Below are 27,677 nucleotides of genomic sequence, written 5' to 3'. Positions count from 1 at the left end.
AAACCACATAAAGCACTTTCTCTCCTCTGTGCTGTACTTATATAATAGTATACCTTTGCAACATATATTGTCATATTCCCCTTTTGATTGCAAGCTCCTTGAAAGTAGGTCCCCCATCTGAACTTTTTGATCTCCCCAGTGCCATACTCTTCAAACATTGGGTACTTAATAAATGTCTATTGAATTTGTATTAATTAAAAAGTTAAATCAACAGGCGGAACTTATCCACAAAATAAGGAGGGGTCTTCACTGTTGTAGTATAGAGAGAGGGGGTCATATAGTTTTTTCTAGCTTTGGCTGAGTTCTGAAAGCAGTTAGGGGTTTGGAATCTTGAGGAAGAGTCAGTTGGTTTGGGTCTCCCATGGAGGGAGGTTGTCTGATCAGCCGAGCTGCCTCCTTACCTATCTGAAGAATTGAAATTTAGCCTAGCTTTGAAATATTTATTTAAGAAATTGTTATTTTGGATAAACCCTTTATATCTTCCTTCCCTATATTATTTCCTACCTTCCCTCCCTTACCTTATATGTCTGTGGAGTTAATAAGGAGAGTAATTAGAGAGGAGTTCAAATCTGTGAAGGGTTAATTATAATTGACAATATTAGATATAAAGAAACTAGTCAGTCATCATTTATTCCCTTTAGATATCAAGAGTACTTTGTAAGCTTGAGTTAAAGGCAGGTCCTTACTCAGACTCCATCTCTGTCTCCCTTCCCCCACCTGAGGTTCCTGAGACAACTGTTAGGGCTTCCTTAATCCACTTTCCTGTCAGATCATCCTTTTGAAGACAATAAACCCTTTTTGTGTTTCAACAAACCTATTAGTATAATTTGTCAGTTAGTTATTAAGAGAGGGAAGAAGAGGGAAAGAACCAACATACTCTGGGCTTGAAGAGAAGCCGGGGTATCCATCTTGAAGGAAGGTGTAACTTCAAGTCCCTTCCTGTGAAATTAACTAAGCCTGTTGTTAATTTCAGTTTAGTCTATTTCCCTCAGCCTGTGTTTATGTCTGAATCCTGGTCTATAAGCCCTGCTGTATTTGCCTGTTAGATTAATTCTCCCTCTCCCTGAAGATCTTATTCCTTTAGTGTTATACTCCTAACTTCAGCCCTATTATATCCTGAATCTCCTTATTCCAGCCTACCTGTAATCTAGATTTACTATCTTAACAAATCCCTGATAACCTCCTTTCAAAATTCCCTTGTACCACACACCTTTCCTCAAATTATCCCCATTACACTGTTCAGTTGAGGAATATGGATTTCGTTTGAGCTTTTCCAAAAGATAAAACTGAGAGCAGCATGGATTGTTACCTTTTATTTAATTAAAATATTCAATGCGGGCCAACATAACTACAAATGGTACTAACGCTCCTGAACGAGACTGAACAAGCACATGAAACAAATTAATAAATGAATAACATGATTAACTTATCCACAATCACTATGAACAGATCTCAGCATTATCATTCTGAACAAGCAATATTAATATACCTTAGTGCTATCATCAGTTCAATCCTACAAACATTCATCTGTGTGCAACACACTGCACTGAGCACTGACAATACCCAAAGGGGGGGAAAAACTGTCCTCAAGGAGTTCACATCTAAAATTATAGATGAGCAATAGAGCTTCTCACTCATGGTAAAATCTGGGCAACATGGTGTCAAGGAGAGAACACTAAATTTACATATAGTCTGAGGACCTGGATTTGATCTTATCACTGATAGTTGCTATATGTGTGACTTTGGGCAAGCCATCTTCCTAAATTGCTCTCAGTCCCTGATAAAATTTCTCCAAACAGATCTAGAAAATGCACCAGACTAAATCCCGGTGGGGAAATTCAAGAAAAATCACAGTGGGTCCTCTTACCATTTCAGGGCAGTGGAGGAACACAGGTAGAGGGATTTGCAGACACTGGGGATAGGAGTTGGCCAGGAGTGTGGGCACTCCTCCGGAACAAGACAAGGTTCAAGATACATAATGGGATACCATGTGCAGGGTACAGGAAGAGGTGCCAATTGGCTGCTTTGTCACCTACTACCTAGTTCTAGATGACAGATCCAGGGCAAAGTGAAGAAGGAACCTATGCCCAGCGATAATATTCAAGGGTAAGGAGGAGCTATGAGTTGGATCTGTTTTCTGAGAGAGAAGCAAGTTCAGAAGCAAGCAGCAAGAGGGTGGCCCTGATCCCAGGAGTTTTGCCAAGTCTTAGCTTTTAGCTCAGTTTGAAGCCTACAGAGGAAGAATCAGGGCAGGAATCCCAGAACAAAGGGAATCTTATAATTCTATTACTCTGAACTAACAGAGCTTTCAAGCTAGTTGGCAGGGGCTGAGTCCAGCAACAATCTACTGCTGCTCAAACTCAAGCCCTGGTCAGGAACTTATAGAGTTTAGATCAGAGTGGCAGCATCAGACTTTGTACTCTATTGACAGCTTAGAGAAAACTTAAAGCCTACAGATCCCAACCTGAGCTGACCCTGAGATTTTGAGACAATACAATACTTTCTGCCTCCCAAGAGAGCAGCCAAAGGATCAGCCTAACCTCTCCAAAAGAAAACAGAACTTGGATCCAATATCCAGTTTCAAGTCGAAAAGTAGACTGAAAGAATGAGAAAAAAATTTTTAAGTCTCACTATAGGTGGGTGACAAGGACCCTCAAAAAACAAATCTAGAAGAAGAAAATGATTCCAAAACATCCATAAGCAAATCCTCAAGAAGAAACTGGAAAAGAAATAAAAGCTTTAGAAAAATTGGAAAGGGATTTAAGAGTTTGGCATAAGAAGTACAAAACCTTGCCCAAGAAATAAACTCACTAAAAATCAGAATGGACCAAATATAAGCCAATGACTCCATTACACTATAAGAAATATTAAAATAAAATCCAAAGATTGAAAAAAAGAAAATATAAAGTATCTCATAGCAGCAACAACAATTTACTTGAAAAACAGATTGAGGAGAAAAAAAATTAGAATCATTAGACTACCTGAATACCATGACTTTATAGACAGGAAGCTAAGAGCACAATGAGACACAGAAGCTGGTCTCTGCTCTCAAAGAGTTTCCAATCTCCTGGAGGAGACAATATGCAAATACAAATATGAATACAAGACATATTTCACATAAACAAGAAATAATTAACAAAGGGAGCAATAGAAGTAAAAGGGATTTAGAAAGTCTTCTTATAGAAAATAAGATTTTGGTTGGGACTTAAAGGAAGCCAAGGAAACTTGCAGGTAGAGATGAGGAGGGAGATAATTTCAGGCATGGAGGATATCAGAAAAAATAACTGGAGCTGAGGGATGGACTATTAGATTCCTGTATTATAGAGGACATCAAGAATGTCAATGTTGCTGAATCAAAGGTCTTATGGTGGGAGGAAGGGATGAGGTGTAAGAAGACTGGAAAGGTAAGCTGTGAGGATTGGGTTATGAAGGTGTTTGAGTACCAAATAGAGGAGATGATAGAGAACCAGGGGAGTTTACTGAATAATGAAAAAAAACATGGTCAGACCTTCTCTTTAGAAGAAATCATCTTGGCAGCTGACTGGAGTGAGGAGGGACTTGTGGCAGAAAGACAAGCTACATATTATAATAGTACAGAATGAGGAGATGAGGACCTGTTCCAAGATTGTGGCATAGCAAAAGAAGGAAGGGGGACAAGAGATAATGAGGAATCAAGAACAGCACCTAGATTGTTCACCTGGTCCTCTAGGCAATAATTGGAAAGTTTGGAGAGAAGATTTAGGAGGAAAGGTTTAAGTCTATTGAGTTTAAGATGTCTACTGGATATCTAGTTCAAGAAATGTGAAAGTTGGAGATAAGAATCTGGAGGTCAGCAAAGAGGTTAAGTCTAGATAAGTAGAAATGAGAATCATCAACATAGAGAAGAAAAATCCATGAGAGTTAATGCAATCACCTAGTAGTAAAGAGGGAAGGGAGAAGAGGGCCCAGAACAAATCCCTGAGGAATACTTAAGGTGAAAGAGTGTGATTTGGATGAGGAGACAACAAAAGAGACTGAGAAAGAGCAGTCTGAAAGCTACAAGAACAACCAGGAGAGAATAGTGTCCTGAAATGAGTTGGAAGAGATGGAACAGAATGGGACCATTAGTATAGCAGAGGGGTTTGCCTTAGCGAAGAGCAGAGCCACTTCTTCAAGTGAGACAACAGTGGCAGAGGTAGCTGAGTAATGTGAGATGAGAAAAGAAGAGGGAGGTCTTGGCAAATGGCCTCAATTTTTTCAGTAAAATATGAAACAAAAGTTCTCTTTCCTTCTTTTCCTCTCTTTCCTTTTTTTGGGGTGGGAGATGCTGTAGGGAGTGTGCATAGCTAACTGGGGGATTTGTTTTGCATAATTACACCTATTTGTAGTAGGTCCTTGCCTTCTTAATGGTTAGGGAAAGGGAGAAGATGAAAGGAAGAGTATTTGGAACTAAAAATTAAATTAAATTGAATTTTTTTAATAGTCTGCCCATAGTTCCCCAGTAAAAGTTGAAGCCATATCGCCTCTTCATATACATATTATATGTAAATGATAGAATGCAAATATAACTTACTTAACATTAGGTTATATACTTCAGAGCAGCCACACTGTAGCTTCTGTTTATATTCCTCATCATCTCCCTACATAGTGTATTTGCATTAATATGTGGGATGGCTTATTTCTCAATTCCATCCAGCTTCAGCATCAGCAGTCCCCTGAAAGACTTGTGAGTCTCTGCTGCTGTACTTGTATGCCCTGCTCCTGAGAAAACAGTCAGGGAACCCCTCTTATTTTCTCACTCAGTGAAGACTGATAACATTCAATGAAATCTGAGGGGAACGGAGAAAGTTTCCTGAAGGAAGAGAAGAGACAACCTATACTTGGCACATAGGAAGCTCTTAATACATCATTGTTAACTTCTGTTCCCAAGGAAGCCATACTGAATTTCACTAGGAATAACGAATTCCACTGAAAAATTTTCCCATTACTTTCACAGCCTACAACCCAGAATCAGAACCTACAACCCAGCAGCGATCAAATCAAAGTTTCTTGCCAACAGCCAGCTGCCCAATCCTTGGACTTTTGCCAAGTGCTAAACTGAAAAGGTGATTTTCTGTATTCAGCAAGGGGAAGAGATAGAATGAAACATAAACACAAACGGAATTCCTTCCACCGAATTGTGACACCAAGTCTACAAAACCCACCGCAGTGACCCAGAAAAGATTTTCATTGGGAAATTGGGAAAACGTGGTCAATATTTTTCTTTTTTAAAAAATTCTTGCCTTCTGTCTTAGAATCAATAGCAAGTATTGGTTCCAAAGCAGAAAAGCAGTAACGGCAAGGCCCTTGAGGTTAAATGACTTGCTAGGAAGTATCTAAGGCCAAATTTTAATCCAGAATATCCTGTCACCAGGCCTGGCTCTCTATCTACTGAGCCACCTAACTGCCCTACCATCAATATTTTTCCTAGAGTTTCAAACAACCAGGAAAATTTCAAGGAAATTGATCACTTTTATTATTTCATCTTAGAAACAAAGAAGGTACAAACATAGGAGCTAAATTAGAAATCTACAATGTTTGGTTCACAGTGACTTTGAACTGTATTAGAGCAGGAGAGCTCCAGGAAGAGTAAGCAACTATGTCTAGATAAGAGGAATTTTGACCCAAGGCACAGCTTCCATTAACTTTTTGTTGTGGCTTTACATTGCAAAGCACAATTCCTGCTAAACTCCATTTCCTCCTTGAAATAATTTGCTCTCTCTGTACTCTCCAAAGGTGATATTTCATTTCGGTCTGGGTGACTCTGAAGTCACCACTGGGCTGCCTTTCTTTCTGAGTCAGGACCTGCTATTTTCAAAAGGAGATCAAGGTTCCAGATAGAGAAGTATTTTATTAAAGGAGAGCAAAGTGTAATATCTGTGGCTCAAGCCTAGGTTCAGATATAAAATTAGTTTGAGGCCATAAAACTTATTTTTTTAATCTATAATGTGCTTAAGGATAAACTTCATAATTGATATAGTGGTAATTCCTCCTACTGGGGAGACTGTAGATGGAGATCTTGAGCTCAGGAGCATAGAGCTGCAATGGACCAGGTTGATTGAGTTTCCAGGCTAAGTCTAAGCATCAATATGGCAAGCCACTAGAAGCAGTAAGGAGGACCAATATGTTGCCCAAGGGGGAGAAAACTGGCTCAAATCCAAAGTAGAACAGACCAAAGCTCCTGTGCTAATCAGTAATAGGATTAGACTCCTAAGTGGCCACTGCATATCCAGCCTGGATGAGATAAGGGGACCCAATCTAAAAAATAAAATAAAATAACTTTTAAAAAAAGATTAATTTCCTATCATTTCTTTCCATGCACCATGTACGCCAGACAAAAGAACTGTTCTTTCCCCCCAGACACAGCTATATTCTAACACCTGCGTGCCTGTCCTTAAGCTATTCTTTCTGCTCACTTAGCACAGTGAGCCTATGATTAGTAGGCATTTAATGATTGCTTGTTGACTAATTGACTCAGAATTTCCATAACATTGCTATTTCTTAGTTCTTCTTCCCTCTGACCATTCCTCCTCAGTCTCTTTTGCTAGTTCATCATTCATATCAAATCCTTTAACTGTGGAATTACTAGATAACTTTATGCTGGATCCTCCCTTCTTTATACTCACTCACTTTCTCTTGGTAACCTTATCAATTCCCATGGGTTGGATTATCATCTCAGGTAGCCCTAGTCTTGCTGAACTCCCATCATGTATCAACACTTGCCTCTTAGATATTTCCAGTTTGGAAGACCTATGGGCATCTCAAACTCCCACATGTCCCAAATTGAACTCATTATCTTTCTCCAAAAATCTATCTTTTTCCAAACTTCCCTATATCTACTGAAAGAACCTACATCATACCGGTTACCAAAGTTTAAAGTTAGAGCTAAATATACCCACAAATAGGACAGCTTCCACTGGAATATGATACCAAGTCGGCATTATTTTCAATTCTTCACTTTCCCCTACTCCAAATATCCAGTTTGTTGCAAAATCTCATTGTTTCTATCCCAGCAACATTTCTCAAACCATATTGTTACTCACAATCACCAACCCACCTCAGGCCCTCATAACCCCTTGTCAGAACTATTGCCAAAGCCTCCTAATTCATGTCCACCATTCATCTCTCTCTACTCCAATTCACCCTCTACTAAGCCCCTAAAGTGATTTTCATGAAGACTTGTCTTCTCAGCAAAATCCAGTAGCTCCTTATTACCTTCAAGATCAATATAAACTCCTCTGTTTGGCTTTAAAAGCCTGACTCCAACCTAACTTCCCAATCTTGTTGTACATCATTCTTATCTTGTATTCAACTCTTCTCCCTAAATAACTGAGTATTAGTAGCATATATTCTTATGTTATATATACATTTTCTCCCCTGATTGAACACAAGCTCCTTGAGGTCAGGGACAGTTTAATTTTTATCCTTGTTCCCCAATAACTAGCATAGTGCTTGACATATAGTGAGTGCTTAATAAATATTTGTTGATTTATTGATTGGAATGTCTTCCCTTCCTCTCTTTGCCTATTTAATTCAAATCCATCTTTTAAAAACCAACTCAAATATCTTCTCCTTCAGGGACCAAGAACTTTCACCTCAGGGACTTCAGATGACACTTCACTTTGTATTTCTCTGGTACATTTATTGTGTATTATTTTGTTTTGTAATTATCTGTGTTAGTGTTAATCCCCCAACCAGACTAGTCTTGTCAACTGTATTAGTCAAAGAGAAGAAGAGATATCTTCTAGCTGGGAGGGCAACTGGAGAGCTATTCTAATAATTATATTATTATATATAAACTATATTATACATTATATATATAAACCAACCACACCACTTAGACTACCAAGGTCAGCAGTTGCTAACCAGACAATGGCAGAGTAAAGAAAAAAGATCACTTTCTCTCCAAAACCAAAACCTATCCCAAATGTGGAACTTTTAAAGGGCTCTCTAGCACTAGGTACAGCAGGAGGTTTGCTCCAAAGAGACCATGGAACTGTCCACTGTCTAGTTCTGATTGTGAATGGGTTCAATAGTGGTTCAAAATAGAAAGTCATAGTTGGACTAGGCCTCAGAGATCTTTGTTTCCAATGAAATCTAAGTTAACTTGCATGCTTGTCTTAAAATATTTAGCAATTGTAGATTTGCAGGAATACTATCTACATCTCGGTTTTTCTTCTTAAAGATTTTTAATCTAATTACATGAAATTTTTGCATAACATACTTTGAAAACCTCAGTTTGAGATCATTTATCTCTAGCAGACCCTTAGAAGATGAAAAGATTTCTTCAAGATCACATAACAAGTCAATGGCAAAACCAAGACCAGAACCCCAGACTCCTTGTATTTTAAACTAGGGCTTTTTTAGACGACTTGAGGTCACAAGTTCTAAATGCATCTCAATGGTCTGAGGGGCCTGGGGAATCTAGGTATTTGGTGCCCATCTTCTCTTGCTGCTCATCGTCTATATTCCCAAAGGGGAACCAACCCTTCTCACCCCTCACATCCAATCCAGTTAAGTAGATAGGCCAATAAGTTTTATAGAAAACACTAGTTCCTTTGTTTCTGGTAAAAACTTAGGAAAGCACAGAGGAAAGCTGTGAAATAGAAGAATAAAGAAATACCATCTCTCCTCCACCAGGACTAGGGGGGTAGGAAGGGAGGGAAAAAGAATAGTTTCTTTATCACAATGAAGATTCTTCAGTGTATCCAGGAAGGTCTCTAATCATATCATAGACAATGAGGCATGTGAAGACAGGTTCCAGACTTTGGTCAAAGACATATAACTGGATATATTGGTGGGATTTAGGAAGCTGCTCTCCAAATTTTCACCAGGGACTGCCATCTTTTACAGAACAGGAAATTGAAGAACACAGAGATAAAGCAGTTTGTTCAAAGTTCAAAAAAACAAGTAATTGGCTGCTATCCTCTCTATATAGCCATAAGATCACAGGATTCTAGCTCTAAAGGTGGAAGGAGTTTCATAGGCTACCTAGTCCAACTCTTTATTTTCTAGTTCATGAACCTGAGTCACAGAAGTGTTGCATCTTGCCTAGGGTCAAATAGAAAGGAAGGAATAAATCATTTAATAAGTTCCTATTATGTGCCAGGCACTGTACAAAGTGCTTTACGAATATTATTTCATTTGATCCTCACAGCCTGTAATGGGGGGAAAAGAGGGGTTTTTTGTTGAATATATTAAAAGGTGGTCACCAGGGGAAATTTTCCCAATCAAGGAATAATCTCAAGTCAAAATGACTTTTATGGAAGTTTATTTACAAAATATTGTTGAGAATGGAAGTAGAGAGATGGGAAGAGGGTAGAATAAGAGGTTTGGATTTAAGTCTGGGCTTTACTCCCGCAGGGCTCCAGAGGCTCAGCCAGAGCCTAAAAGTCTATTAACAAGGGTTTTAGCCACAAGGGCTTCTCCTAATCAAGGGAGCCTCCCAGAGGTTAGTACCTCCTGGAAGGTTAAGGAATTCACATGTAGTTCTAAGAGAGAGATTAAGAGAAGTCTCACCAAGGTCTCAGGGTCCCAGGTCCAGAGCTCCTCCACATCCCATCATGAACCAGAAGCCCTTCTCCAGAAGACCTCTATCCAGCAGAAAACCTTTGACTCCCTCAACTCTCTCTTTTTAAAGAGGTCACTTATCCGTCACTTCCTGTGCCTCCTCTCAAGTTTTCGAGTCCAATCCCAACAGATGCTTCTCTTAGGACTGCCTGGGGGCAGTCAGTCAATTCTAATTCATCACCCACTCTAGCACACATGGGTTAGGGACCTCCCAAAATTGGAGATATTTTCACCTTTGGTGATTAAATCTAAGCAAGGGCAGGGTAGATTTAATCCCATTATCACAAGCCCTAAGAAATAGATTCTATTATTATTCCCATTTTACCATTAAGGAAACTGAGGCAGAATTGTCCATTTCACATAGCTAGTATGAGCCTGAGGCCAGATTGGAAATCAGATCTTCTTGACTCTAAAACTTCTCTTCAGAGACATCTCCTATTAAAATATAAATGCATCCAGACACTTTCAATTATTAACATATTACTCTTTCTAATTTATCAGTGTGTTCATTCTCTTAGGAAAGGAACAGCAAAGTTTATTGAAAAAACCCTCTACTAGGAAGCCAAAGACCTAAGAACTGGTGTTGGGTCCATGATTAATCATCATTGTGGTCTTAGACGAGTCACATCCCCTTTCTGTTTCCTCTTCTGTACTTGATGAGGTTGTGCTGGGTGATATCCAAGAACTCTTCCATGTCTGACACCTGGAAATCCTAAGGTTGCCCTAGAACCTAGAACCTGTGAGCTGAGCCAGTCCAGTCAAAGGCATACTGAGGAAAAAAGTCCTGAATTATCTGGAAATAGGTTCCTTTGTGGACAAACAAGAAAAACATTACTCAAGACGGAAATGAAAGACTGGTATTATTAAATCTTCTTTTCCCTAGGAGGCAGCACTTTTCCAATTGATCCTTATCCCTTTCCCCATATCTGGAAACCCCCAAAAATGATATGTACCTGCCATCCATTAGCACATAAAGTCTAATTATCTGTACCCATTCTTCTTTCCTTGTACATCCTCATTATGATTATTAATGTCTTCCAGCTGCATCTTCTGTGCAGAGAATCTAAATACTCCTGAACTTGTAAGTACAGAAGCAGAAAATGGATGAATCTAACCAGTAAGATCCAGCTCCCCCAGACTGTAAATTACTCCCTCCCCCGATTGAAAAGTTTCCATTAAAACAAATAATTTTCATCTAATATTTGCTGCTTCCAGATCTCTGCATCTTTAGTTCTTGAGTCCTAAAGAAGCAAGAGCTTTTTCTTTGTCTCCTCATTTTCCCTGGCTCCTTAGTTTTTGTTCACCTACTAAGTAAGCCTGGCTCCTGAGGGCAGTTCCTTGTACTGGGACATACAAATAGTGTCATATTTGCTAAATAAACAGCGGATTCCTAACCCCTGGAGAATATTCCCAGATACCTGCATCACAAAAAAACTGATGCTCTGAACCATGTGATTCCACTAACATCAATGATTTTCAAGACTTTAGGCCAATTTATGAAGCACAGCATCCCAGATAGTCATTTCCAAGAGGAACTTTAGAGAACAGTAAGTACAGGGCCCTCATTTTACAAAGGAAATAAAACATTCTTTGAGATCTTTAAATGCATGCTTTCATTCATTTGTTCAATATACACTAAATATTGTGGTTAGGGAGAACCAGATATCAATATCTGGGAACATAGACATTCTCCCAAGTGCTTATGGAAAAGATTAGAAGCAAAGCTTGCCCAGGGTTCCCATGCCAGGTCCCTCATGTGACCATGAATAAGTCGTACCTTCATAGATTTATAGACATAAGTAGCCCAATACCTTCATTTTAGATTTGAGAAGTTAAGGGAGCTGTCCAACATCACAAAGGTAGTTAGTCACCTGATGAGAAATCAACACCAGATTTCTAGTAACTCTGGATCTGAAATCAGAAGAACTGGTTTGAACTGGGTTCTTCTACCTTGAACAAGTCATTTTATTTCTCTGCGCCATGTATGAAATCAGAGGCATTGGAGCAGATGATCTCTAAGATCTCTTCCAGTTCTGCAACAATTATCCTTCTAAACTAGGACACAGCAATAACAGCTAACATTTATACAGCACCTACTATGTGTTAGGCACAATAGCCATGGAAGGTTTGTACTATTATTATCCTCATGTTACAAATGAGGAAACTAATGGTTAAGTGACTTGCCCAAGATCACTCATCTGGTAAGTATATGAGATCAAATTTGAACTCAGATCTTCCTGACTCCAGATCTGACACTCTATCCATTGGGCCACCTAGCTGCTTGCCATTTGTCTTTCAACAAGAGAAGACTATGGCTAAGAAGGGAGGTTGGGGCCTTGAATATCAGATAAGGATTTGGAAGTACTCCTGTAAATAGCAGGAACCACCTCTTGAACACCAGATTTTCTATAAAAACAATTCCCCACCCTTGTATTCTGTTGGGTAAATCTGTAGGACATTACATCATAAAAGGTCAAGAGATAGAGAAAATTTTGTGGCTCTTGGACAAGAGACCATGCATAAAAAGCATCTTTTTTTTTTTTCCTCAGACTTGCCAACTTCCTGAACATTCATAGCTCTTAGACAGAAGAGTCTAAAACCTTTTTATGAATTTGGAAGTAGCTCACCAGAAACACGCACATTTGTCAGCTGTGGCTCTGAAAAAGAAAAACTGTAATTTCATATTTTAAGCTTTAAAAAAAGCTTCCTTGGGGAAAGACGCAAATACTATGAGATTTTTAAGTTCTATATTATGAAGGCAAGAAAAGGAGGCCATTAATTAGGGCCTTCATTAAGCTATAAGAAACAGAATAGGGGAAAAAAGCAAATTCTGTTTTTAGGACAAAGCCTGAATTTTTTTTAAGGAGTCTGAGCAATAACTTTGTAGCATTAAACACAAGGGAACTGGAAACTTTCCTGTCCCAAATGACTTATCATTTTTTTTCTTCTTCCCATCCCTGGCAAGCTAACTATTATAGTACTGCTTAAAGACACCTGTAATTAGAATATACTTGGCAATGCTGGTCATTAATATAAGCTATCTGGGTAATTTGCTCTTCCATAACCACTTTATTTTCTTTCATTTAAACACAGGTTGAAGTTATGTCACTGGTGATTAATAGCAGGTAATAAAGGTAGTAGGCAGGGAGGAGAGCTTAAGGGCTGTCAGGTGAGGTAGTACCGTCTATCCCTAACTTCATTTGCTGGCATCATCTCAATGTTGATGAGACTACAACCTCTTCAAGGTTAATGTGATAATTTAGAGATATTATTAAGTTGTCTTTTTAACTCTGACAAACTGCTACATCAACCAGAAAAAAGAAAGAAAGAAAAAGGAGGGGGGAAATGATGATAACCAGAAATTCAAGATAATAGAGATTAAATGAGAGACTCTGATAGCAAAAACCAGGAGGAAAAAAATAGGCTTTACCTCTTTCTCTTCTCTGTTCCACCATCCTACCTGGGGATTCCCCTAGTGATATAGCACATCATGGGGACAAATCTGGCATTTTAAATAACAGGTGATGGGAAACACACACTATTCTAAAATTTCAGCGTCATCAATCTTGACTAAAGGAAGATGGCATCAAAAACAAGCCCTATTTCTGTTGTTGATGACTTTGCTGGTGAAAATAGTCCAGAGCCACCCCACACAAAAAGAGAAAGAGACAGACACTTTGGAGAGAAGCAAGTAAACACAGAGAAAGTTTAAGTGGAACAAAAAGAAATCGGGCGGTCAGCTTTCTTGGTATAACACTGCCACCATGTGACCTTGTCAAGAATTGACACAGAAGACTTTTGAAGCCATGTTGCATTTTCAGACCTGTAGGCTTGAATGGGAATAGACCTGGCAAGTCAAAGGAAACTGAGGCCAGGGTTGGCGTTTTAAATAATTCATCTTATTTTAAATCACTCGGAAGTTAGTCACTTCGCAAAGTGAAAATCTCGTACAAAATGAAAAAACGTGTCCCCTCTTCTTCCTTCGTTCTCCCTCCCCGTGAACAAAAGTTTGAGAAGCTATTATTATATTTCTATATACTTTGCTGGGTCGTGGGAGATAAACAAAAGTGAAGCAGTCCTCGACCTCGAGGGCCTTACCTTCTAACAGAAGGAGACCACATCTACCAGCAGGCAGTAAGCCAAGGGAGAAGAGTTTTTGTCTAGGGAACACAAGAATGTTTAGTGGAGTCATAAAAACGTGGATTGTCAAAACCTTTCCAAAAGAAATGGTCCCATTAATTTGATTACTGTTCTCAGAGCAAAATATCATCATCATGTTCTCTGACACTAAAGTCTTCAATGACTTGCTAATGGCTACATGTTAACATCTAAACCCTCAACTGATTCAAAGCCCTCCAGAATTTAGCACCAACTTCCCTTTTCAATCTTCTCCCTTGTTTAACACTTTGTATCAGCCAGATCAAGCTATCCACTAAATCCTTAATAAATTTCCCCTATCTCTGAGCTTTTGCCAACATTTTCCCCCTGTCTGGTATTCCTTCTCCCTTTCTTTTCCTGTATGAATCCTACTTATCCTTCAAAGAAAAAACATTTGTGTGTATGAAAACCAATCTAGTCCATATCAACCTCACTCCTTTCAACAGTGATTATATTTATTGCTCATTCTGAAATTCTACCACAGTGATTTATGTTCTTAGTTATCTACCTTGTAATGTTATATTTTCACAAGTGCACATTCTAAGTCTTACCAGACTATAAAAAGGATGAGAGCTAGGGCCATGTGTCACCTTCACCTTTTTTTTTTTTTTTTTAAATAAAAACTCTTACCTTTAGTCTTAAAATTAACACAAGACAAAAGAGTGGTAAAGTTTAGGCAATGGGGGTTAACTGATTTGCCCAAGGTCACACAACTAAAAGTGTCTGAGGTCACATTTGAACCCAGGACCTCCCATCTCTAGATCTGGCTCTCAATTCACTGAGCCACTTGGTTGCCCCCTCACCTTCACTTTTTAATATCCTTAGCATCCAAAGAGATTAAAGGATCTTTAGGGTTCCTTCTAGTTCTCCGTTCATGATCTTGTCACCCTAGTAGGGTCAATTAAGGTACCTTTTCTTATAGGGATCCTTTTCTAACCCCCTAATTATTAGTGTACTCTCCTTCCTCAAACTATCTTTTATTCTCATACTTATGCAAAGACTGTGTGCTTCAGTAAAATGTCCACAAAAACAGGACCCAATTTTTTTTTTTCAGTTTTGGCTTTGATATCCTGAGCACAGAACCTTGCAAATAGAGAGAACTTTTAAAATGTTGGCTGCTGTTGTTGTTGTCATTCATATAAAGCTGAAAGGAATCTCAGACGTTATTGAGTCCAACCCCTTTATTTTATAGAAAAGCACAATGAGGAAACAGAGGGGTTAGCCAATTTATCCAGATACACAGCTAGTAAATATCTGAAGTTGGATTTGAGCCCACATATTCCTGACTCCAAACTCATCAGCCTATACACTATGGCAATAGTGTCAAGCTTAAATAGAAATGGGAAGGGATGTCACTAAACTATACATACGGACCTTCCTGTTGACCTAGAAAATCACATATTAACATTAGCTGTGTCCTGCTGTATTTTTATTTATTTTGTCAAATTTTCCCAATTATATTTGAATCTTGTTCCCAATATATTTGACACCTTACTGCTTCTTCATTCATCCTAGTATCTCCCATAGTACTTGGTTACATGGTCTTGCACATGGTAAATTTTCAATAAAGGTATATAGATTGACAAAATCTGGAATTTCCTGTGTCTTATCTGCCTAATCTTTGGGCTTTCCCTACTATAATAGAAACTAGCCATACTTCTGAACTGTCAAAAAAAAAAAGCCCCCACAAATAAACAAACATTTATTAAATGTTTACTCTATGTCAAGCACAGTTGTAAGCCCTGGAGAAACAAAAACAGACAAGAAGAAAGTCATTCCCTGCCCTCGAGGAGTTTCCTTTCCAATGGAAGAGACAAAAACAAAAAAGGAAGCTGTAAGGGGGAAGGAAGGAGAAAGTACCTGTGCTGGGGCATGGTGATGAAATCTGGAGACTCAGGAACAAAGCCAGAGAAGAATTTGGGATGTCTGATCTAGAGGCTCTTATTGAAAATGGAGTTTCCGAGGGCATAGAGATGTTCCAGGAGCATAAAAAAGGCCCAAAGTGACATTATCTTTCCTTGAATGGAGGATCCAAAAGGAAGTCACAAAAGGGAAAGGGAGCCAAAGGGATAAGAGACATTTTCCTGGGTGAAGTCTTAAAGGCTGAGAGAACTTCCTGAGTGAAAAAGAATTAGAGTGCAGAAAGTCAGAAGCAAATTTAAGAGTGGATTCCTCATTGTCCCTGTTCCTCTAGGCTCATCATTCTCACCCTGTGCACTAGAATCCAAATGTCAAGCAGAACTTTGAATTAATTATCTGCATAATTCAGGCCTGCCTTCATACACACACATACACATGCATGCATGTGTATGTACATAATATGTATATAATATGCAGGTCTGTGCCATGTGCATATGTCTGTGTATAATTTTACTTGTGTACACATGTAATTTATATGTATACATTTATATGATGTATATAGAAATTATGTATCTATATCATGTCAGTCTATATATAATTTATACATAAATGTATGAGGATAGCTGCATGTCTATATATAATTTATATGTATATGCATAATTTATATATAAACTATGTATATATTTTGCATGTCTATATATAATTTGTACATAAATATGTGTGTATATGTATAAATAAAATGTATGCCTATAGGTATGTCTATGTAATTTTATTTCCATATAATTCATTCATAAAAATATGTATTTCTATAATTCGTATGTAAAGTGTATTGTGTATATGTACATACAAAATATGTGTGCTATATGAGTATGTCTATATATTATTTATGAAATATGTATTATATCTATATATAATATGTGCATACATATATGTGTGCACACATGTATATAAATATGTACATACATATGTATGTCTACATATAATTTCCATATAAAATGTATTTGTGTGTGTGTATCTATAAATTATTTGTGTTTTAATGTTACACTTTTCGGTTCTAGTTTGAAGACAACTACTTGGATAGTTTTGACAATCCTGTTTTATTTTTAACCTGTTTTAATGGCACAGATACCTCAATTGTCCTTACTTGCAGGAAGTTAACTCAGGCTAAAAGATGTCAGGGAAAGCAGCAGGAAATTCCCTAGATCAACAAAAGGTGTTTTCTGCCTGAGCAGTGAAAGGTCCATTCCTGAATTGTGTTGTCTCCCCCTTGAGGGCAAGGACTGTCTTTGCTTCTGTACTTGTATCTCGGGGGTTCAGCCCAGAGTAGGTACTCAATAAATGCCTTTTGTTGTTGTTGTTGTTCATTCATGCTGCTCTGCTCCCGAAAGAAAGAGTGATGAGAACTAGGGCCCTCTACATAAATCCAACCTTCTAGAGCATTCAGTCTGCTCAAGGCATCTCTGCCAAAGAAATGATAGTAACAAATGAACTTGAGGGATCTTTCAGCCACTGCAGCTGGTCTGTTATTTCCCTTCACTAGACAGGCAAATTTAAAGAATCTGGGAAGCAACTGATGTGCCTCCAGGCTGTAGTTGGAGAGGAAAGTGGCATAAGAAGGACCTAGAATAGAGCCTTTTCATAGTCATTGCAATGGATCATTATTGCTCATCTTCAAACACATCTATGTAAATGACAAGATAATTCTGGGACATCACTATCCATTTGGCAGGAGTCTTTCACAGAATTTCTCATTTCAGGATTTCATTTTCTAGAAACTGAAATATTACTGCAAATCTGCTAACTTAAACCATATGCCTTTGAATATGTGTCATCTCAAGAATTCATTTCTATAAACTGTAGAACCATGGGCACCCCCAAATCTCAGAACTCATCAAGGTCAAAAAGAGGACTTATCTATAGGAAAGACCGAAGACCAGAAATGTTTGAAACAAATGCCTTTAAAAAAAAAAAAAAAGAGGGGAAATAGAGAAAAAGTTTGAGACACACGAAATAGTCCTTGAATAATTTAAGTTCTAAACAAATCATGGATTCTTGACACTCTGCTTGAAAAATACTTTTTACCCAAAAAGAAAGAGGCCCTGGAGCACATATATCTATGTTAAGTTTTCCCAATAAAGTGAGATATATTTAAGAGACAGAGGAGAATTCATAATTCTCTTCTCAAGTTTGTATCATATTTTAAATAAGAATGATAAATGGAATTGAAGATTGTTTACTTTGATTCTCCTTGTTCAACACAAAAAAAACCCCTCTTTTAACATTATCTAAAGATTCCAAAACAAATTAAAAAATTGTCTCCCATATTTGTTTTGCAATCTTACAAGGTAATCTTAACTAGAAAGAAAGTAAAACATATATGTATTCCTCGTTATAAATAATAATACATCTGTTATACCCAATAACTATCTTACAAACTTGTAAAGGAATGATTCATTTAACAGAAACCAAAAGCCTAGCAAGATTTGAGTATTAGTTTACATCCACATATTAGAGAAAATATAGACAGAAGGAAAGAGAGGGAAGAACTTTTCTTAAGCACTTACTATATGCTAGGCACTGTACTAAACACCTGGGAAAGGAGGACAAAATCAAAATAGTTATTGCCGTCAAGAAGCTTACATTCTAAGAGGGGGATGCCTAGGGAAGTTCAGGAAGAAACTTCCATTCATGTATCAGAGAAAAGATAGGTAGGAGGTAGGAAGGGACAGAGAAAAGGAAGTAAGGAGGATGGGAGAAAGGGAGAGGAGGGAGAATGGAGAGGAGGCAAAAAGAGGAAGGGAGGGCATTTGTTAAGTACTTGCTAAGGGCTAGTTTTTTGCTAAATTTTACTAAATTTACTAAACACTTGGGATTCAAGGACAAAAAGCAAGACAATCCCTGCCCTTAAGAAGCTTACATTCTAAGAAGAAAAAAACATAAATAGAGAAGTTATAGCTAAGGAGGGAATGTTAAAACCTTGTAGGCCACAGGGATAGTGAGTAGAATCATAGAATCTTTTCTAGTAAAGAGGGAAAATAAAGATATGCCCTCTTTCCACTATTATTTGTCATGGTACTTGTCACAGAAATAGTAACAATAACAATAAAACATAAGAAATTAAAGGCACAAACATCAGCAAAGAACAGACAAAATTATCCCTACTTCAAAATATGATTGATGGCTTACTTAGAAAACTACAGAGAATCAAGCAAGAAACAAATTGAGATAATAGCTTAAGTAAAGTACTAAGATATAAATCCACAAAATCTGTCAATATTTCCATTTAGCAATAACAAAAAGCAAGAGAAATGTTAGAAAATAAAAATACACTTGAAATAAATACAAAATGCACAAAATACCAGCCTCAAGGGTAGTTTCCTTTTATGATTTCAAGGAATTTTATAAATATTATTGTTCTTTCTGCAAATCAGCATGAGAAAAGAGGGGTCAGTCTTGCAAGGCACACTTAAGACATGAACATAATTGCAAAATATGCCTTATAGAAATAAGATATTTAAATAATCGGAAAGATACTCATTGTTCATGGCTAAGTCATATCAATGTAATTAAAGGCACTACCTAAACTTTACAGATTTAGCACCAAGCCAAGCTACCAAGAAGATACTTTATAGAACTAAACAAAATTCATTCAGTGGAATAAAATATTGAGAATCTCAGGGGAAATAATGGAGGGGAGAAGTAGGAATGAAGGACAATAGTAAACCTTAAACTATATTGAAACAGGAGTCATCAAAACTATTACTGCTTTAAAAATGGAAAGATGTTCTATTGCTACCAACTAAATAAACAAGAATCACAATCATATTCAATGTCCATCATTCAATGAACCCAAGGACATTAGTGAAAGACTGTTATTCAATAAGGACTTCTGTGAAATCTGAAAAGCAATTTGACCAAAAAAAAAAAAATGGTTAGGACCAGTATTTTACACCACATCGTATATCACAATAAGTTTGCAATAAATTTTCAACTTCCCCATAAAAGGAAATTAACATATGTGTGTACATATGTGTTAATAAATATATGTATTAGTGCTTGTTTTATATGTTTACATATTATACACACACACATATATTTCAAATAGCAAATTCCCTAAATATAAGGGGTCAATGAATATGAACAAAACAGTTTTTAAAATAACAACTGCAACTATTAATAATTAAAGACTTTTAAAACATGAATAATAAGAAAAAAGCAAATTAAAACAACTCAGGCTTTAACTTAGTCTCAGAATATTGACAAAGACGATAAAAGATGGGGAAAAAACTTTATTGAAGGAACTGAAAAGACATCCTAAAATTGAGGCAACTAGGTAATACAGTGCATAAAAATGCTGTTCCTAGAATCAGAGAGATCCAAGTTCAGATCCAACCTTAGATACTTAAGCAGTTGTGTGACCTCGGACAAGTCACCTAAATCTGTTTTCCTAAGATTCCTCAACTATAAAATGGAGATTTTTTTTAAAAAGCAGCACCTAGCTTTAAGGATTGTTATAAGGAACAAACTAAAAGCATTTAGCATAGAGCTTGGCATATAGATGTACTTTATATAGGCTTATTCCCTTCTCCTTTACCTATTATACTGTTGGTGAAACTGTCCAATCATTCATAAAAAAAATTTGGAATTATCCAGAGTTTCCACACCCTTTTACCCAGAAATCCCACTATTTGACATGTTACCAACAAGGTAAAAAAACAGAAAGATCTCATATATTCAAAAACATATTCATTACTTTTGTGGTAGCAAAGAACTAGAAACAAAGTTGTTATGCATCAGTTGGGGAATGGCTGAACAAATTGTAAGAGATCAATATAATTTAATATTATTGCGTCAATGAAAACAATGAGCATGATGAATTTGGAGAAAGATGGAAAATTTTATATGAATCGATACAACATGAAGTAATCAGATACAACATGAAGTAATCAGAACCAGAAATATAAGCAATGAAATGACTGTATCATAAACAGAGAAAAAACAGTAAAAAGAAAATTAATACTGAATAATTAAAATCACCAAGCTTGGCCTAAAGAAAAATGAGAAAACGTACCTTCCTCTACATTGGAGAGGTAGAGCACTGTAGGTGTATAATGTTGCATATGGTATCAAAAGCAGTTGATTTCTCAGTTGATTTTTCTGAATTGGTTTATTGGTAATTGTTTTTTAAGTTTTATTATAAGAGAAGACTCACTTGGTAAAATTGAGAGGAGAAGCATATTCAGAAATGTATGCAATTTCCAAATGAAAGGCATCAGTAAATCTTAAGAAAAATCTAGCTTAGCCAATGAAAAAAAGTCTGGGAACAATTTAGGAGAGACAAAAGTCACAAGAAAAAAGCAGATTTTTAAAAAGTCAAATATATTCAACAGAGAATTGAGCTCTAGAAAAGCAGAGGTTTTAGGGCAGGAGGAAATGAATTCACTAGATTAGAGGTATTGAATTATACTTTATATGGTAGAGAGAACTCATCACCAACTGCACCCTAGCAAAGACCATGAACCATTCCATCCCTACAGCATTAGCCCTGCAATAGAACGCATTAGCTGAAGGTTATCAGGAGGTGATGAAAAGGTCTCTTCTGTCATTTCTGCACTTGGGGGGACCAGAGAGTAGATAAAAATAGTACTTTAATACTCAATTTGTGCCCCTAGAAACTTATGATTCTATACTCTACTCCTCTCTAAGCCAGGAAAAGCTGACAAGGGGGGAACAGCCTTCACCCCCAGCTTATAAATCTGCAGCAAATTATAAATAACCCACCTAGCACATGATTCCTTCTGGGCAGAGCCCCAAATACATCCATAGCAAGTGGCATTCCTCTGCCCGGGCTGCAATAATATTCATTTATTACAATGAAGAATGAGCAGCACTAATCCATTCTCCAGGGCTCCCTGGGAATATAAGTTATTGGAGAACTCGAAGCTATTTGTGTGGGGACAGGGGCTCCAGCAGGGAGGGGAGGAGTAAAGGGGGTAGAGTTGCCTCCAGCTGTGACAGCTGCAACTGTTTGCTAAAACACAATAAGACAGAATGCTTGAGTGCCACCATATCTAAGAAATAGATGATTTCCCATCCCCTCTTCTACATTCCTAAGGCCACCATTTTAGTTCAGATCCTATCACTTCTTGCCTGGGCTATGATAATAGCCTTCTAATTCTTCTCCCTTGCTTCCAGTCTCTCCCTTCTCTAGTCAGTCAACAAGTATTTATTAAGTATCTGCTGAGTGCCAAACACTGTGTTAAGTGCTATAGCTACAAAGAGAATCAAAACCTCTATGCCTTGCCCTCAGGAAGCTTAGATTCTTCATCCAGCTGCCAAAATAATCTTCCTAAGGCAGGCTCTGACCACATCACCCTGCTGTCCAGAATTTTCCACATTACCCCTGGGATAAAATGTTATCTTCTGAGCCTGGCACTTAAGGTCCTATATAGTTTAACTCCAACCTACAGCTTTAGCCTTACTTCACGCTATCCATCTTAACACATTTTCTATTCCTGCCAAATGAGACTATGAGTTGTTTCTTGATTTCAGGGCTTTTTGCCCTTAGTCTGCCTCCTATGGCTAGAATGAAATTCCTCCTCACTTTTGCTTGCTTACATCCTACTCTTCCTTCAAAGCTCAGATCATCACCACTTCATTTGTGAAGCCTCCCTCGATCTACCACCCCTATGGCTTCAACTATGTCCTCTGATCATGATCAGTTCTCGAATCTTCCTAGAGCATTTTGTCTTTTAACTCTATTACAATCTACCTTGCCTCCTCTTATAGCATAAAGTTCCTTGAAGACAGGAACCACTTTTATTTTGTCTTTGAAACCCCAAGACCTGAAAGACAATATAATATTTTCACTAGAATGCCAGCCCTTAAGCCAAGAAGACCTAGGTTCAAATCTTGCATCTAATACATATTGGTTGTATGATTTCCCGGGAAATTATTTTTTTTCCTTTTTTGTTCCTTTAAAAAATATTATTACCTATTTTTAAAATATATTTAAAATTTTTTTAATTCCAAATTATCTCCCTTCCTCCCACCTTTCCCTAACCCACTAAGAAGGCAAGCAATCTGATATCAATTACACATATGAAATTATTCAAAATATACTTCCATATTTACCATATCACAAAAAAAAACAAGAAAAATAAAGTGGGAAAATTTTACTTTTATATCTACTTAAAGTTTATCAGTTCTCTCTCTGGGGAATAGCAGTTTTTCATCATGAGTCTTTTGGAATTCTCTTTGATCATTATTTGATTAGAGCAGCTCAATCTTTCACAGTTGATCATCATTCCCATATTGCTGTTATTGTATACAATGATCTCTGGATTCTACTCACTTCTGTTTGAATCAGATCCTATAAGCCTTCCAAGATTTTTCTGAAACTATTATGCTCATCATTTCTCATAGTACAATAGGATTCCATCACAATCAAAAACCCAACTTGTTTAGTCATTCCCCAATTGATGGGTATACCCTCAATTTCTTATTCTTTACCATCACAAAAAGAACTACTATCAATATTTTTGTACACATAAGTCCTTTTCCTTTTTTCTTTGACCTCTTAACTTCTCAAGCAAATCTCCTAAGATTATCAATTGCAGAGAAGATGCTGACCTAAGTTGGTAGAGGGAACTTTCTCCCTTACAAGTTCTTTATACCAATGGCATCATCCTTATCCTAGCCTTATCACCCAGCAAAGTACCTGGCATATAGTAGTATATACTCAATAGCTAGGTGGCACAGTTGATAGAGGTCTGCTCCTGGGATCAGGAAGGCTCATCTTTCCCAAATTCAAATCTGGCCTCAAACACTCACTAGCTACATGACTCTGGACAACTCACTTATATTTACCTCAGTTTCTTTATTTATAAAATGAGCTAGAGAAGAAAATGGCAAACCATTCCAGTATCTCTGCCAAGAAAACCCAAAATGAGGTCACAAAGAGTCAGATATGACTAAAATTATTGAACAAAACCTCACTACAATGAATTCAATTTTTGCAACAGCCTTAGCATCCCATGGGATAGTACTTCAAGTTTTATACAGTGCTTTCAGGTCCATTGTTACATTTGATCCTTATAATAACTCTGTTAGAAAGGCAGGAAGGAACTCCCTCCATCTCTCAGCCCCTCTACTTCTTCTATCCCATTTTACAGATAAGGCATCTGAAGCAAAGAGATTAACCAACTTGCGCAAAGTCACACTGATCATAGATGGCAAAGGCAGCACTTGAACCTTAGAATCATCTACCAGAGTTCAATGGTTTAAATTTGGGGGAGAAAGGGAAAACATTCATATGGCATCCTAAGCAACTAGTAAAAGGTAACACTGTGCCAAACTGTGGATCTCGAGGTTTGGCCACAGTAGCCAGGATGGCCCTGGGCATCAGAGCAGGAAAAATCTTTCCAAAGAGGAATAATACACAGAAATCCCTTAATGGAAAGATAAGGAATACTTTTCTCTCACTATTATTAAATAGCTACAACCAACCCAGTGGTCCCCTGGAAAAACACTTTTGGAACGTGATTGAAAGTAATTAGAAATATGTTGTTTTCTGTAAAGTTAAAGAAAATCCTGAAAGAAAAGCTGGGGGTTTGGGAAAATGTAATGAAGAAAAGGGAGAGATAGAAGTTGAATTTGTAGCCCAGGAGGTATCCTTGGTAGGGGAAACACATAGAACCTTACAAGGAATCATTATCACCATCACCATCATGGAGTTCTGTGGTTACAGAGTGCTTTTATGGACATTATCTCAGATGTCCCCTGAAATAAGTTCTTCCTTCATTTGAGTAGGCCTAGGTGGCACTTATTTTCCATATGAGACTGGGGTAGGGAGAACAGAAAGGAGGGAGAGAAGCGGTCCAGGGAGGGAGAAGCTACAAATAACCCTCACAAAGAGACTGCAGAGAAGCTCATCACTACTGTAAAGCCCTGGGTTCAGTGCTGGAGTAAGGGTGAGGGGCAGGACAAGAAATATAAAGAAGATCAAGACCCCAGTCCTTGATCTCACTGAACATGCAATTTAATAATAAATAAATAAATACATTTAGGCAAGGAACACTAACAAAAAGACAGCCAAAAACAACATGAACAAGAACAAAGGCCTGGAAAGAAAAATGTTGTAAGAAGGCAAAGGTGAAAAGAATCATGGGATCATAGATTTAGAAATGCAAGTGGCCCTAATCTAGGTCATCTACTCTAGCCATCTCATTTTGCAAATGAGGAAACTGAGGCCCACAAAAATGAAATAACTTGCCCAAGTGAAAAGTATTGCACCAAGTTATCAAACCTAAATTGTTGATGTTGTTATTATCTCTAGATCCAGGATCCTAAAACTTCACTGCCTCATCAATTCTGATTAAGAGGAACCAAGGAAAGATTTATGTAGGAAGAAAATGAAGTCTTAAAGGAAGGATAGAATTTCAATGGAAGGAACATTTCAGATTTAGGAATAAATGGCCTGAGTAAAGGCCCAAAGAAAAGCACAGACCAATCAATCAACCACCACTTTACTAAGCAGCTATTATGTGCCAGGCACTGGGCTGACCATATTTAAAGAACATCAAGTAGTCCAGTTTAGCTAGTTTCTGAGACATTTCTTCAAATCTGAGACTTATCAATGTCTCCACTGAATTGGTGTGTTTTTAAAACCCCTGCAGTGTCCTCCTTTCCAACCAAACCTGATCCCAGGGTCAAAACCACATGATCGCTTTCAAAGAAAACCATTAGGCAACATGATAGAAAAAAGTCACTGGACTTGGAACCAGAACAGGAATCCAAGTCTTCAGACTGTGACACAAACTGAGTGACCTCAGGCAAGTTAATAGCTTCTTTGACCCTCAGTTTCTACATCTATCCAGTGGGAATGATACCTTTCTATTTCACAGTATTGTAAGGAAAGTGTTTTGTAAACTTTAAAGGATAGAAATGTGAGGAAGATACAAGATGAATCATCTCCCCTTTCTATCCCTGGTAAAAGTCTGCTCTTTTACTTTATCTTTTCTCCATGGACGTCCTTACTCCAACTGAAGATTCATCACTGTATTAACACAAGTGATTGCTTTAAAAAAAATTTAAGGGAAGGTTTCCAGAACAGAAGGTTCTGTAAATCCAGTCCTGACCAACATGCCTGTGTACACAAGGTCTGATGGAAAAAAAACCATCACATTCCTTCAAATGGTGCAATAAAAGGCATTCCACAGCTATCAGCTAAAGTCATGAAAGTGACAGATTGAAGAATATTTATAACATGGTACATGGATTTTAAATCTGCCCCCTTACATACTGATGGAGGTACATGAAAATAACATTTTCCCAAAAAAATTCAAGGTACCAGGCATACATCTTTGTATTTGTTTACATGATTTAAGTATCAAGTCTATCATTCAGATTGAGAAACTGAGCCAATGGGAGGACCAGGCATTGTGATAACGATCCAGTATGATTTTTTTAAATGAGACTTAATTACATTTAGCACTCCCTAAATTCAATCCTTATCTGAAATTCCACCACTCCATGAGAGTGTCTCTTATAATTCCAGGCCATACTGTCCTCCTAATTTGTATGGCACTCATTGTCTTTCCTATACTTTGGGGGTATTTTATATTCAACCTTCATACCTTACACAGTGCTTAAGTGTCTGTTGAATGAATGAAGGGATTTAGCACTAGATTCAGTGTTGTTCTTTTACTACTTAATGTGTATTAAATCATGTCTCCCCAACTGGACTACAAATTCTTGAGGTTCTTCTTGCTGTTGCCCTTGCCATTCCTTGAACAAGATATTCTATCCTCCGTGCCTAGAAGACTCTAACTCCTTATTATCTCCACCTCCTGGCTTTCTTGGCTTCATTCCTTCAAGTTCCAGCTAAAATCTTAACTTCTACAAATACCCTTTTCCAATCCCACAAAATGCTAGAGCTTTTCCTCTGTTGACTATCTCCAAGTTGTACCTTATTTGTACATAGCTGTTTGTATTTTGTCTCTTCCATTAGACTGTGAGATCCTTGAGGGCAAGAACTGTTTTTGCCTTTCTTTGTAACCCCAGCACTAAGCACAGAGTCTGGTACATAGCAGTTGCTTAATAAATGTTTCCAGGGTGGAGGGCAGTAGGTAGCACAGAGGATGGAGGGCCAAGCCTAGAGTCAGAAGGATCTGGGTTCAAAATAGGCCTCAGATACTTTCTGACTTTGTGACCCTGGACAAGTCACTTAATTCCAATTGTCTAATCCTTACCCTTCTCAGAGTTTTATCTAAATTGTTAATTAGTAATAATAAATGAATGGATGAATGAATAAAAAGTAATAAAGTAAAATTAAGGCAGAAGGCAATTATTTAAATAAATACTTACTGTCTAAAATTTTAATGGAAAAGAGAATTTATAAATGACCAGATTACCTACAGCAGTGATGGGCAAACTACAGTCCGTGGGCTAGATGTGGCACCTCTGAAATATTCTATCCATCCAGCCCTGCAACATTATTCTTAATCTGATGAATACAATGAGTAGAATACAATATAATGAAACTTCAAAAGAGTTGTCTTAGAAACAGACTGACAGATGAGCATTTCCTTTTCTTTGGCCCCCTCTTTAAAAAGTTTGCCCATCACTGACATACAGGATACATATAGAATAGATGGAATGTAACCCTAGAATAGAAGGTAAGAATTCAATATGTGCCAAGGGTGTGCTATGGGAGCCAAGAAAGTTATTGTATGGGGCAGCTAGATGGTTCAGTGGATTAAGAGCCAGGCCCAGAGACAGGAGGTTTGGGGTTCAAATCTGACCTCAGATACTTCCTAGCTGTGTAACTCTGGGCAAGTCACTTAATCTCCATTGCCTAGCCTTTACTACTCTTTTGCCTTGGAACCATAACACAGTATTTATTCTAATAAGAAAGGGAAATGTTTAAAAATAATAAAATAAAATTTTAATTAAAAAAATTTAATAAAAGAAAGTTAGGGTAATCTTAAACCATATTAAACTAGATATACATAGTATCCAGGATTAGGGAAGCAATTGTCCCCCTGTTCTCTGCCCTCATCAAACATCTG

The sequence above is a fragment of the Gracilinanus agilis genome, chromosome 2, assembly GCF_016433145.1.
Source record: "Gracilinanus agilis isolate LMUSP501 chromosome 2, AgileGrace, whole genome shotgun sequence".
In the NCBI taxonomy this organism is placed as follows: domain Eukaryota; kingdom Metazoa; phylum Chordata; class Mammalia; order Didelphimorphia; family Didelphidae; genus Gracilinanus; species Gracilinanus agilis.
The sequence above is the reverse complement of the archived record's forward strand: the minus strand, read 5'-3'. Positions refer to the sequence as shown.